The 14792-nt window shown below is 40.5% G+C and overlaps 1 long non-coding RNA gene across 3 annotated transcripts; it reads right to left on the bottom strand.

Annotated features, from left to right (window-relative positions):
• Window positions 1-5898: 5898 nt before the first annotated feature.
• On the bottom strand, window positions 5899-11506 carry LOC119363490. Of its 3 annotated transcripts, none has more exons than XR_005174002.1 (6): window positions 10914-11506; window positions 9331-10757; window positions 8486-8596; window positions 6823-6921; window positions 6674-6729; window positions 5899-6437 (listed from the first exon to the last, which is right to left on the bottom strand). It is a non-coding gene; the product is annotated as an uncharacterized LOC119363490 (long non-coding RNA). The 3 variants fall into 3 exon arrangements; XR_005174003.1 differs by having other exon boundaries at window positions 8486-10757; window positions 10914-10994; window positions 11072-11506; XR_005174001.1 differs by having other exon boundaries at window positions 8486-10757.
• Window positions 11507-14792: the final 3286 nt, after the last annotated feature.

Raw genomic sequence — 14792 nt, 5'->3', positions numbered from 1 at the left:
GGGACGACCGCGATGTCACGGCAAGACCCTTGCCGAGGACATCAGCAGGGCCGCGGCCAGGCCCGCACCTGCCAAAACTCCACCGCCATTCCCATGCAACTGCCAGCCCAGCCAGCTAGGCGAGCACTTGCGTGGCGACGTGTGGCCTCAAGACCAGCTCAGCAAGCATCTGCGTGGTGGCATGCAGATCTTCGTGAAGACACTGCCACCGCACCAGCAGCCTACTGATGTCTACTACAAAACCTTCTTCTTGTAGATGTTGTTGGGGATGCAAGTGCACAGGTTTGTAGGACAGTAGCAAATTTCCCTCAAGTGGATGACCTAAGGTTTATCAATCCGTAGGAGGCGTAGGATGAAGATGGTCTCTCTCAAACAACCCTGCAACCAAATAACAAAGAGTCTCTTGTGTCCCCAACACACCCAATACAATGGTAAATTGTATAGGTGCACTAGTTCGGCGAAGAGATGGTGATACAAGTGCAATATGGATGGTAGATATAGGTTTTTCTAATCTAAAAATATAAAAACAGCAAGGTAACTAATGATAAAAGTGAGCGTAAACGGTATTGCAATGATAGGGAACAAGGCCTAGGGTTCATACTTTCACTAGTGCAAGTTCTCTCAACAATAATAACATAGATAGATCATATAACAATCCCTCAACATGCAACAAAGAGTCACTCAAAGCCACTAATAGCGGAGAACAAACATAGAGATTATGGTAGGGTACGAAACCACCTCAAAGTTATTCTTTTGGATCAATCTATAAAAGAGTTCGTACTAGAATAACACCTTAAGACACAAATCAACCAAAACCCTAATGTCACCTAGATACTCCATTGTCACCTCAAGTATCCGTGGGCATGATTATACGATATGCATCACACAATCTTAGATTCATCCAACCAACACAAAGTACTTCAAAGAGTGCCCCCAAGTTTCTACCGGAGAGTCAAGAAAACGTGTGCTAACCCCTATGCATAGGTTCATGGGCGGAAGCCCGCAAGTTGGTCACCAAAAAATATATCAAGAGGCACGTGATATCCCATTGTCACCACAGATAAACACGGCAAGACATACATCAAGTGTTCTCAAATCAAAGACTCAATTCGATAAGATAACTTCAAGAGGGAAACTCAATTCATCACAAGAGAGTAGAAGGGGAGAAACATCATAAGATCCAACTGTAATAACAAAGCTCGCGATACATCAAGATCGTGCCATAGAGAGAACACGAGAGAGAGAGAGAGATCAAACACATAGCTACTGGTACATACCCTCAGCCCCGAGGGTGAACTACTCCCTCATTGCCATGGAGAGCGCCGGGATGATGAAGATGGCCACCGGTGATGGGTTCCCCCTCCGGCAGGGTGCCTAAACGGACTCCTAAGAGGTTTTTGGCTGCTACAGAGGCTTGCGGCGGTGGAACTCCCGATCTATCTTGATTTCTGATGGTTTTAGGGTACGTAGGCATATATAGGTGAAAGAAGTCGGTGAGGAGGTGCTCGAGGGGTCCACGAGACAGGGGGTCGTGCCCTGTAGGGGGGCGCCCCCTATCTCCTGGGCTCCTCGAGGGTCTTCTGACTTGATCTCCAAGCCTCCAGGATGATATTCTTCCAAAAAATCACGATGCCGAAGGTTTCGTTCCGTTTGGACTCCGTTTGATATTCCTTTTCTTCGAAATACTGAAACAGGCAATAAAACAGCAATATGGGCTGGGCCTCCGGTTAGTAGGTTAGTCCCAAAAATGATATAAAAGTGTAAAATAAAGCCCATAAACATCCAAAAAGGGTAATATAATAGCATGGAACAATCAAAAGTTATAGTTACGTTGGAGACGTATCAAGCATCCCCAAGCTTAATGCCTGCTCGCCTCGAGTAGGTAAATGATAAAAACAGAATTTTTGATGTGGAATGCTACCTAGCATAATTCATAATGTAATTTTCTTATTGTGGCATGAATGTTCAGATCAAAATGATTCAAAATAAAAGTTCGTATTGATAAAAGAAATAGTAACACTTCAAGCATACTAATCAAAGTAATCATGTCTTCTCAAAATAACATGGCAAAAGAAAGTTCATCCCTACAAAATCATATAGTTAGGCTATGCTTCATTTTCATCACACAAAGATGTTCCCAACTTCTATACCCCCAATGACAAGCCAAGCAATTGTTTCATACTTAAATAATCTCAAAGTTTTTCAACCTTCACGCAATACATGAGCGTGAGCCGTGGATATAGCACTACGGGTGGAATAGAATATGATGATGGGGATTGTGTGGAGAAAACAAAAAAGGAGAAAGTCTCACATTAACAAGGATAATCAACGGGCTATGGAGATGCCCATCAATTGATGTCAACATGAGGAGTAGGGATTGCCATGCAACGGATGCACTAGAGCTATAAATGAATGCTCAACAAAAGAAAACTAGTGGGTGTGCATCCAACTTGCTTGCTCACGAAGACCTAGGGCATTTGGGGAAGCCCATCGTAGGAATATACAAGCCAAGTTCTATAATGAAAAATTCCCACTAGTATGAAAAAGACAACTTATGAGACTCACTATATGAAAAACATGGTGCTACTTTGAAGCACAATATATGAGACTCACTACATGAAGAACAAGGTGTTATTTTGAAGCACAAGTGTGGAAAAGAGATAGTAGCATTGCCCTTTTATTATTATTATTTTCTTTCTTTCTTTCTTTTCTTTTTTCTTTTTCCCTTTTTTGGGCCTTTTTTTTCTTTTGGTCTTTCTTATTTTTTCCTTTTTAAGAAATGCTCTAATAATGATGATCATCACACTTCTATTGATTACAACATATGAATTACCACTCGAAACTAGAACAGGATATGACTCTATATGAATGCCTTCGACGGTGTACCGGGATGGTGCAATGAATCAAGAGTGACATGTATCAAAAATAATGCATGGTAGCTTTGCCACAAATATGATGTCAACTACATGATCATGCAATGGCAATATGACAAAAGTAAAGTATGTCATGATGAGGATAAACGGAACAGTGGAAAGTTTCATGGCAATGTATCTCGGAATGGCTATGGAAATGCCATAATAGGTAGGTATGGTGGCTGTTTTGAGGAAGATATAAGGAGGTTTATGTGTTATAGAGCGTATCGTATCACGGGGTTTGGATGCACCGGCGAAGTTTGCACCAACTCTCAAGGTGAGAAAGGGCAATGTACGGTACTGAAGAGGCTAGCAAAGGACGAAAGGTAAAAGTGCGTATAATCCATGGACTCAACAGTAGTCAAAAGAACTCATATACTTATTGCAAAAATTTAGAAGTCATCAAAAACCAAGTACTACGCGCATGATCCTAGGGGGATAGATTGGTAGGAAAATACCATCGCTCGTCCTCGACCGCCACTCGTAAGGATGCACAAGCCAGGTACACTTCATGTTTCAAATTTGTTACACAACTTTAACCATACGTGCGGGACTTGCTAACTTCAACACAAGCATTCTTTAAATTCATAATCACCCAACTAGCATGACTTTAATATCACTACCTCCATATCTCAAAACAATTATCAAGTATCAAATTGATCATAGCATCCAATTCACTTCCTATGATAGTTTTTATTATACCCAACTTGGATGCTCATCATTCTAGAACCAACTTTGTAACCATAGAAAATACCATGATGTTCTAAAAGACTCTCAAAATAATATAAGTGAAGCATGAGAGACTAGCAATTTCTACAAAATATAACCACCGCCATGCTCTAAAAGATATAAGTGATGCACTAGAGCAAATGACAAACTACTCCAAAAAGATATAAGTGAAGATCAATAAGTAGCTAAATAATTATGCAACTATGCGAAGACTCTCTCTCATTAAAGAAATTCAAATCTTGGTATTGTATTCAAACAGCAAGCAAAACAAAATAAAATGACATTGCAAGGATAGCACAACTCATGTGGTGAATAAAAATATAGCTCCAAGTAAAGTTACCGATGAACGAAGACGAAAGAGGGGGTGCCTTCCGGGGCATCCCCAAGCTTAGGCTCTTGGTTGTCCTTGAATATTACCTTGGGGTGCCTTGGGCATCGCCAAGCTTAGGCTATTACCACTCCTTATTCCATAGTCCATCGAGTCTTTACCCAAAACTTGAAAACTCCACAACACAAAACTCAACAGAAAACACGTAAGCTCCATTAGTATAAGAAAATAAAACCACCACTTAGGTACTGTAATGAACTCATTATAAATTCATATTGGTGTAATATCTACTTTACTTCAACTTATCTATGGTCCATACCCTCCGATACTACTCATAGATTCATCAAAATAAGCAAACAACACATAGAAAACAGAATCTGTCAAAAACAGAACAATCTGTAGTAATATGTATCAAACGTATACTTCTGAAATTATGAAAATTCTAAAAAATTAGGAAGACCTGATAAATTTGTGTACCAAACCATAGCAAAAAGAATCAGATCCAAAGCACGTTGCTGTGAATTAACAAAACCAATTTACCGGGTGCAAAAGTTTCTGATTTTCAACAGGATCAACAAACTATCACCGTAAGCTATCCTAAAGGTCTTACTTGGCACTTTATTGAATCAAAACCTATAAAACATGATTAATACAGTAGCATAATCATGTGGACACACAAAAACAGTAAGGATAAATATTGGGTTGTCTCCCAACAAGCGCTTTTCTTTAATGCCTTTCTAGCTAGGCATGATGATGACAATGATGCTCACATAAAAGATAAGAATTGAAGCATAACGGGAGCATCATGAAGCATATGAATAGCACATTTAAGTCTAACCCACTTCCTATGCATAGGGATTTTGTGAGCAAACAACTTATGGAAACAATAATCAACAAGTATAGGAAGGTAAAACAAGCGCTTCAAGATTTTCAACACATAGAGAGGAAACTTGGCATTATTGCAATTCCTACAAGTATATATTCCTCCCTCATAATAATTTTCAGTAGCATCATGAATGAATTCAACAATATAACCAGAACCTAAAGCATTATTTTCATGATCTATAATCATAGAAAATTTACTACTCTCCACATAAGCAAAATTCTTCTCATCCGGAATAGTGGGAGTATCATAAGAGACTTGAACACTAAAAATTGTTTCCACATTAAAAGAGTAATGTTCAGAAAAAGGGTAATCATAATCATGACAAGTTTTGTAAATATAATCATCACTACTTTTTATAGCATAAGTTTCATCACAATAATCATCATAAGTAGCAACTTCGTTCTCATCATAATCGATTGAAACCTCTTCCAAGATAGTGGAATCACTAAATAAAGTTGACACTCTTCCAAATCCACTTTAATATTCATCACAATAAGATTCAACATCCTCCAAAATAGTGGGATCACTACTTCCTAAAGTTGACACTCTTCCAAACCCACTTTCATCAATATAATCATCATACATAGGAGGCATGCTATCATCATAACAACTTTGCATATCAAAACTTGGGATGCTAAAAATATCATCTTCATTAAACATAGCATCCCCAAGCTTGGGACAAACATTAATTTCAGCAAATATATTCTCAAATATTTCATCCTCATCAAACATAGCTTCCCCAAGCTTGGGCTCTTTCATATCACTAGATGATCAATTGCACCAATGGCGCAAAGGCCAAGAGTAAGCCATGTATTGAAAGAGTGTACATTAATATTATTCGGGCACATATTGAAACATATGAGAAAAATTTCCACTTACTATAAGTACAAGCGATGCAATACCCATATAATGTACAAGGACATATCAGTATTAACAGAACCGTTAATTAGTCAGACACAAATCCACACCCGATAAGCACATTGCACAGGGTTGAAACTTTTAAGCCTCACATTCCCATGCAATCTGAAGGAGGGCCAACAAAATTGAAATCACTGATGCAAAGTATCATCAGTTAGTAATATTTATGCACACAGCTTCTTCATTGTAGTCATATGATGATGAAATCAGTACGTAAATCAGTACAAACAAAAATTCTGCATCCCACTGAACAACACTATTATGCAGGACTCATTTTAAAAGGCCCTCAGTTCTAATTTCTACAAGAGATTGATGCTTTGGAGCCAAGTCTATGAACCTTCAAATCCAACCAAACATCTTACCATGAAAACACAGTAAAATGGGAAACAAACACTCTAAATGTGACTGCACCAAAAGCAGAAGAAAATGTTGAACGACCTGGGCATGAAGAGTTGTGCCGGTGACCTGGTGACACCGAGCAGCGCGTGGATGCGGACCAGCCTGATGACGGTGGTGGCGGCGCCCTCCTCGTCGACCTTCAGCAGCTCGCCAGAGTCTGCAATGCTCATACTTTGCATCGAGTAAATGCATCTCACTAAGAACGGGAATGCGCATCGCCTTTGGCACACTCTGCCTTTGGCATGATCTTGATAACATCCGCTTCCTACAATAGAACATGCAAAGAGAACATAATGAGGATAATATTATGCATGCACCACTCTGCACAAAAAAACTCTCCAAGGAAGCAGCTTTTATTACTATATTCAACGCCCTCAGCTCAAATAACTTTTTCTAAGATGATTACATGCCAATCAAGAACATGAAAGTGAGTTAACAACACAAATGTATGTAGAACAGAGGAAAAATCATCAAGATAAGCATCAAAGAGTGTTGACGTACAAAGATTCTAGTATCACATTTCAGGAACATTCATAACTTGGTCCATTCCAATGACCCTGTACATCCGATAAAAAACTCCCATCATGATTGGTGAGAACGTTATCCTTCATAACAAAGATCTATTCCCAAAAAACGTAGAAGACTCTAACCTTCAAAATAGATGTGAAGTCATCATCTAAGATTATAATGCCGGAGCTTTCTTTAGCAACTTCTGTCCCTGACATGCACATTGCAAGACCTATATCAGCCTATACAACAGATCAAGCATTAGATATAAGAATAAAACAAAATCTTCTGCAATATCAAGATAAATATATTAGATACGTGTAGACAAGGCATAGTCTGACCTTCTCTGAAACTCAGTCATATTAGTTACACAATGGACTACCAAGCCAAATATCGGGATACAGTTACGCTTATATCAAATATCCACAAAATGAACAATATGAAAACACATTCCTGGCATGTATTATGGGAGTGTCTAATCAACAGACATCTGTTTTTTATTTTGGTTCAGGCGGGATTTTTGTCCATTGTCTGGTTGACTCATGTACATACTTGTTTTCGCTTCATACAATAGTTTTGGGAAAAAATCATCTAATTTCATTTGGAGCTCAGGTCGGATTAACTTTTTGCTCACAGTTTCCAGTGTCCCGCCCGGCCCGGATTGCAACCTGCCCCTCCCCAAACAAAAAAGAAGTGTGAATGAGCAAGGCAGGCAGAGGGGTGCCCTGTCGCTTACATTGCCAATGCCCCTGGGCAATCTACCAAGGTACCTCCCTCTTCCCTGACTCTTTTATGACCCTACATCCACGTGTGGCCATTTTTTGATTGATATCTAGTCTAGAACATCACTGAACTGAACTCCATTAAAACTGAATTTTAGTACAACACCTATGAAGTCCTACAGACCACCGCGCACATTACATATATATGGTTTTCGCATTAACAAAAGAGCCCGACTGAAAAGTTACAAACAGCAACAGCAAGCTGGCTATCTAGTCCAGAACATTCTTCGACAAAAGGGAACTACACAATTTAGTCAACAAACTAAGTTTAGAGGTGCAAATGCATGATGGCAGCACACGTAATCTCTTTTGGTAGTCTCAGCGTGCTTTACCTAGCCTGACAACTAAATTTCGAATCATGGCATGATGGCAAGCAAGGAAAAGGTGGCAATTCATCACTAGTGGCAAAATTCTCCATAGCCAGCTAGCTTTTATAGCTTCATGCTAATATTGGCCAGCTCCTTTAACATGCAGTAGAAACGAACGATTTGATTTACATCGTATAGTAAAATCTGCATTCGAGTTGAAAGTAGCACAGACCCTCATGTAAGGAGCAGAATAAATTTACAGAGAACAATCAGGCGCTTTGTATCTAAAACTAGGACCAGCCTTTAAAGGCTCTATATGGTGTTGTCCTCAAGAAATATAAAAGCGAGTTATATACAGAGAACGTGTACCAAAAGCAAGCCAGTTACTTGTTTCAGATGTGCAACCCTTGCTGAACATCTAGCCAAAAGAAGTAGAATAACTGCCCATCACTAAAGTTTAAGTAGACTATCTATTTTTTTTGGTCATGCAGACATGTAAATATTAGCAGACATGTAGACTAAAGTGTCAACTATAAACCATTGTCCGCAATTGGAGGCAACATAACCAGTATAGAATAAGCATTTGTAGCTAGATAAATTACTTGTTTCAAGATGATTGCTATTTCTTTTAGGAAGCGAATCATAGTAGGAATTCAATTATAAATTGGCAAGAAGATGATTGCCAAGCAGTTTTGGCAAAAAGGGAGTGACCGTACCAGCTGCACTTCCTGATCTGTAATTTCCCGATTCTTGTTCTTGTTTCGATTCATTTAGGCTGGCTATCTTCGCTGCTTGAAGCACAAGTTCTTGTCTCTTTCTTGAGCCATCTACATAGATAGAGGAAAACTAAGATGTATATTCTATTAGAAATCAAAATATCGACTTCACTATCACAATCAACCATAGACAGTTAAATTGAAGAGCAGAAAATTTCATTGAACGAACCAGAGATGCAATGTCAACTTTCTTAAATGTCAGTTAAGTTTTTTTATGTATAAAATAAGTGTTGAAAGAGTATTAGTTCAAAAGTGATTAATAAACAAAATAGTGTCCATTCGACTTAAAGATGATGAAATGGGATACCAAACACGGCACACCAGGACAAACACCAAACCATATAATAGGAGAGAATTGCAGAAACATGTAGAAAGTGATCTGCATCTAAAGAACTTTTAATAACTAAACTGAACCTTTTTTCACTATGGTTCATACTCTAAATGGGATTTTGCATATTATCAGATTTTTGCTGCCTTTTCATTTTCTTCCTTGTACTTTTCTTCTCAGACTGTACTTTAGTGTTGAGGGCTTTTACATTGTTCATTGTTTTTGCCTTTTGCTTTCAGCCTAAAAGATAATACAACGTAAGCTTGGTACTGAATCGGTAGCTTAGAGACTAACTGTTATGTAAGAACACACAGACTGATGCTAGTATTACTTATGTACAAATGAGAACTAAAAAGATAAGAAATAACCAAGAAGATATAAAAGAGGGGCAAGGATGTATATTCAAAAACCAAAAGGGAATGAAACTGGTGAGCTATTAACAAAACACGAGAAGTACCCGCATAAATTTGAGAACCAGCATCACAATAATATGATCGCTACAAAATATGGTTGTAATTTGTTTTTTCTGCAATTACATAACCAAAAGCATATCAAAATTATAGCCCAACATCTGAACTCTAGGCATATCAAAATTGAACTAAGTTAACCTGGCACAGCTGAGTCGACTTTTATCATGATAAATGACAGTAACATGGATAACAGCCAGAATAATTAGTACAGTCCCACTACAAAATGGCAGAGCATATCTTGGGAATAGCAGAGGTGAAATCGTTCAATAAGTACCTGAATGTTCTCCTGTAGTGAGGCAAACAGAGTAAACTGAAGCCTCACGAACTTAAAATATGCAGGCTTGGTAAGGATGTTCTTTTCTAAAAATTAGTTGAACTGAACTGATAAAAAGAAGGCTATCGCACGAGAGGTTTGCAACCGGACTGATAAATAATACATACTAATGCGTATTAGACAATAGCTATATGAAGTCTGCCAGAGGAATCATATAGCTCAAGGTATTCATTAGAGGGTACCATTTGCATAAACACAAGAAATAGGCACCAATTGGTGAGCCTCTTAGCCTCCATGTTCTGAACTGAAGTGCAATGCAAATAACTTCCACACAGAACATCAAACAAAGCATCATCAAGAGATCTTAGTATCTTATATACAAGAAGAATCATGGAACAATGTGACGTTGCGAAGATGTTAGCTACTAATTCCCCTTTAAATCTGTACAAATCCTTGCCGCACAACAAATTCTTATGCCAGTGTATGTAAACATGGACCGCTGATCTGTATCCTATTCTGCTTAAAATCTAAATCCTATTGAACAACCCCAGCTAAAAAATAATTTAGTACCGTGCAGCAGTCTGTGTGTTCTTTTTGAATCACACAAAGGCTGACTTGACAATGATAAATTATAAACGTTGTCGAACTGCTCAGTCATGTGCTAATATAAAGATCCACCACTACCCGGGGAGCTTGTTACATACTAAAAGCAAATAACGATAGAGAAAATTTTATCATTGCTAAATAACTCATGAACTGCAATACATTTTAGATATTCGCTGCATCTATGAAAGCAAACCTGAGCGTCCATGGGGCATCGAAGAAGCTTTAGTCAAAAATGTTTCTCAAAGAAAGGAATACCCCATGCAAAGGGCAAAAAACTATTGGTCTTTGGCACATGAAAAACCCAACATAAATTAGGATTGGTTCTGCCTCGTAGAACAGATCAGACCAACTATGGGGAATGATGGGGGAAGAAGGTGGCAGCTCATCTGGAGAGGAACACCATGGCACCACCGAAATACAGAAGGTCTTCGTACAGCAACGCAGCTTGGTGGGCGATATTGCGGAAGTCGAAGGAGGTGCAGCTGCTGGTTGATGTAGCCAGCCATCGTTATAGGAGTCAACCCCACCCAAACCCTAGGTGCATAAGAAAATTAAATTTAGGTGGACACGAATTAGATGGAGGATCTCAAGTCACGTCTCCATCCTGCTAGGATGTGAGAGATTGGAGGAGCAGCGTTGAGGAAGAGAAGAGGACCGGGGAAAGAGAAAAATGAGAGGATGGGAGCTCACCTATTCAACGCCCTCTACAGGGCCGCGATTCCGACTGCAGCAACCGGAAGACGAGCAGTCTGCAGTAGGGGGGACGGATTCCTGGCGACAACGGTGGAGTTAACTCGCGGCGGTAGCAGGGGGACGGATTCCTGGCGACAACGGTGGAGTTGACTCACGGCGGCGATGGAGGAGCAAATCCAGTCGGCGACGGCGGCGTAGCACCCTCGATCCAATCTACCAAGGCAGGAGGAGAGAGCCGAGGCAGCAGGAGGGGCGGTGCGACGCATGGGAGGCCAACGGTGAGGGCCCAACGACGAGTACCTCCATGGCTTGAGGACCCGACCTTGCCGGTGCAGGCGGACGCCGGTGGTGACCCTCTCCCATCCGACGCCATGTCTCCCTCTCCTCTCTCCTCTCTCTTTCTCCCTCTCCTTCCTTCTCCCTCCCATCCTCTCTCTCGGTCTCTCTCTCTCTTGCAGATTGAATGGAGCGCCGCCACCGGGGAAGGTCGACTGCGCTCGGATCCCAGGGTGGACGAGATGCGGGAGGGGAGGAGGGGGTGCGACGCTTGGGGGAGTGGGGGAGATGCGGGAGGCGGCGGAAAGAGGAGAGCGGCGGGCGGCTAGGTCTTCTCCACAGGCGGCTGGCTTTTATACATATGTACGTGAAATTACTAAGATGCCCTTGGTGGGGCACGAAAATTACAGGCGGTGGTAGCAGCGTTTATAGAGCAACGTGGAGGCAACGGTTCTGCCTAGGAGTCTAGAAAGGTTTATATGTTCAATAAGCATAATTACTATCATCATTAAAAATATAGATAGCACCAATATTAAAGCAATTATCATCATCACAATGAGTAGTAGGAGCAACATCATTTGGGAGGGATACCTTTCTACCTTTGTTGCTCCTTCTTTTCTTTTTCTTCTTCACATTATGTGTAGGTTCAACCTTCCTCTTTGAGCTCCTTATTAATGAGATTGGTTGAATAGAAAGCTCCTCCTCGTTACCTGATTCATCATAAGAAATAATAGGAGGAGATTGGGAAGTCTCTTCCCTTTCATTAGTATTCTTATCGTCTTTCATTTGCTTTCTTTTCTTTAGGTAATTGGCAATATAAGGATTCTCAATGTAATTCTCCGAACAAAACATATAAATCTTTTCTAAATCGATAACAAGAAAATGCTTAAGATTAAATTCTGTAATAGGTTTAATTAAATGTTTCAACTCTTCACAACCCAAAAACAATCTATGTTCATTGTAATGAGAAAGGGAGATCAAATCATCACAATTTTTGGACACGATCCGATCATGAAACAATTTGCATTGGAGATGTAAATGATCTTGGTTATTGCAAAATTCACAATGAGAAAGATATCTTAAATTCTTCACACTCTTATCTAGCCTTTCTTGCAACTTCTTAGTTTCTAAATACTTATGCCTCTTGCAATATATATCTTCTCTATTTGGTGTGTTCATGCAAACATGCACTCCACAAAAGTTGACATGCTCATAAGATATATTTTTATCATGACTAGAGCAATCGTCATTAGTACTAAGGATATTCAAGGAGTTTATACTAACAACATTGCAATCATGCTCATCATTCAAAGATTTAGTACCAAGCATTTTAATGCATTCCTCTTCTAGCACTTGAGCACAATTTTCCTTTCCATAAAACTCATGAAAGATATTAAAAAGATGAAGCGTACGAGACAAACTTAACTCCATATTTTTTTGTGGTTTTCTTTTATAAACTAAACTAGTGATAAAACAAGAAACAAAAAGATTCGATTGCAAGATCTAAAGATATACCTTCAAGCACTCACCTCCCCAGCAACGGCGCCAGAAAAGAGCTTGATGTCTACTACACAACCTTCTTCTTGTAGACGTTGTTGGGCCTGCAAGTGCACAAGTTTGTAGGACAGTAGGAAATTTCCCTCAAGTGGATGACCTAAGGTTTATCAATCCGTAGGAGGCGTAGGATGAAGATGGTCTCTCTCAAACAACCCTGCAACCAAATAACAAAGAGTCTCTTGTGTCCCCAACACACCCAATACAATGGTAAATTGTATAGGTGCACTAGTTCGGCGAAGAGATGGTGATACAAGTGCAATATGGATGGTAGATATAGGTTTTTGTAATCTGAAAATATAAAAACACCAAGGTAACTAATGATAAAAGTGAGCGTAAACGGTATTGCAATGATAGGAAACAAGCCCTAGGGTTCATACTTTCACTAGTGCAAGTTCTCTCAACAATAATAACATAGATAGATCATATAACAATCCCTCAACATGCAACAAAGAGTCACTCCAAAGCCACTAATAGCGAAGAACAAATGTAGAGATTATGGTAGGGTACGAGACCACCTCAAAGTTATTCTTTCGGATCAATCTATAAGAGAGTTCATACTAGAATAACACCTTAAGACACAAATAAACCAAAACCCAAATGTCACCTAGATACTCCATTGTCACCTCAAGTATTCGTGGGCATGATTATACGATATGCATCCCACAATCTAAGATTCATCCAACCAACACAAAGTACTTCAAAGAGTGCCCCCAAGTTTCTATCGGAGAGTCAAGAAAACGTGTGCGAACCCCTATGCATAGGTTCATGGGCGGACCCCGCAAGTTGGTCACCAAAACATACATCAAGAGGCACGTGATATCCCATTGTCACCACAGATAAACACGGCAAGACATACATCAAGTGTTCTCAAATCAAAGACTCAATCTAATAAGATAACTTCAAGAGGGAAACTCAATTCATCACAAGAGAGTAGAGGGGGAGAAACATCATAAGATCCAACTATAATAACAAAGCTCGCGATACATCAAGATCGTGCCATAGAGAGAACACGAGAGAGAGAGAGAGAGAGAGATCAAACACATAGCTACTGGTACATACCCTCAGCCCCGAGGGTGAACTACTCCCTCCTCGCCATGGAGAGCGTCGGGATGATGAGGATGGCCACCGGTGATGGGTTCCCCCTCCGGCAGGGTGCCGGAACAGACTCCCGAGAGGTTTTTGGTGGCTACAGAGGCTTGCGGTGGCGGAACTCCCGATCTATCTTGATTTCTAATGGTTTAAGGGTACGTAGGCATATATAGGCGAAAGAAGTCGGTCGGGAGGTGCTCGAGGGGTCCACGAGACAGGGGGTCGCGCCCTGTAGGGGGGGGGCGCCCCCTATCTCCTGGGCTCCTCGAGGGTCTTCTGACTTGATCTCCAAGCCTCCTGGATGATATTCTTCGAAAAAATCATGATGCCGAAGGTTTCATTCCGTTTGGACTCCGTTTGATATTCCTTTTCTTCGAAATACTGAAACAGGCAATAAAACAACAATATGGGCTGGGCCACCGGTTAGTAGGTTAGTCCCAAAAATGATATAAAATTGTAAAATAAAGCCCATAAACATCCAAAAAGGGTAATATAATAGCATGGAACAATCAAAAATTATAGATACGTTGGAGACGTATCACCTGCCAGGTAATGATGACTCTTCTTGGCCAGGATGACACTGCCACTTCGTGAAGACTAGCTCAGCAGCCTGCCAGCCTACATGGCATTGCACGCCTTTTTGGCCAGGATGTGTCTCGAAGCAAGGTGAGGCAGCGACGGATGGGACGGGCCTTGTTACCGTCCCCAATAAAGCAAGGGGACACCTATGGGGCACATTTAATGCGTTTTGTCCCGTAATGACTAGCAATAAGCTCAGCCACTGTACACCTTTCCACCTCCTGTGTGCCACTATGGCGTCCCCTTTTTCTATAAAAGGAGGCCCGAGGCATACTGGAGGGGGATTCAGCTCTTTTGAACAAGTCGCGTATCGTGGCTAGCTCAAGAACACTCAAATATACATCAAAGCAGGACTAGGGTATTACGCATCCTCGT

Source organism: Triticum dicoccoides, chromosome 2B (genome assembly GCF_002162155.2).
Source record: "Triticum dicoccoides isolate Atlit2015 ecotype Zavitan chromosome 2B, WEW_v2.0, whole genome shotgun sequence".
NCBI classification, from domain to species: domain Eukaryota; kingdom Viridiplantae; phylum Streptophyta; class Magnoliopsida; order Poales; family Poaceae; genus Triticum; species Triticum dicoccoides.
This window is presented reverse-complemented; position numbering and strand designations above follow the sequence as displayed.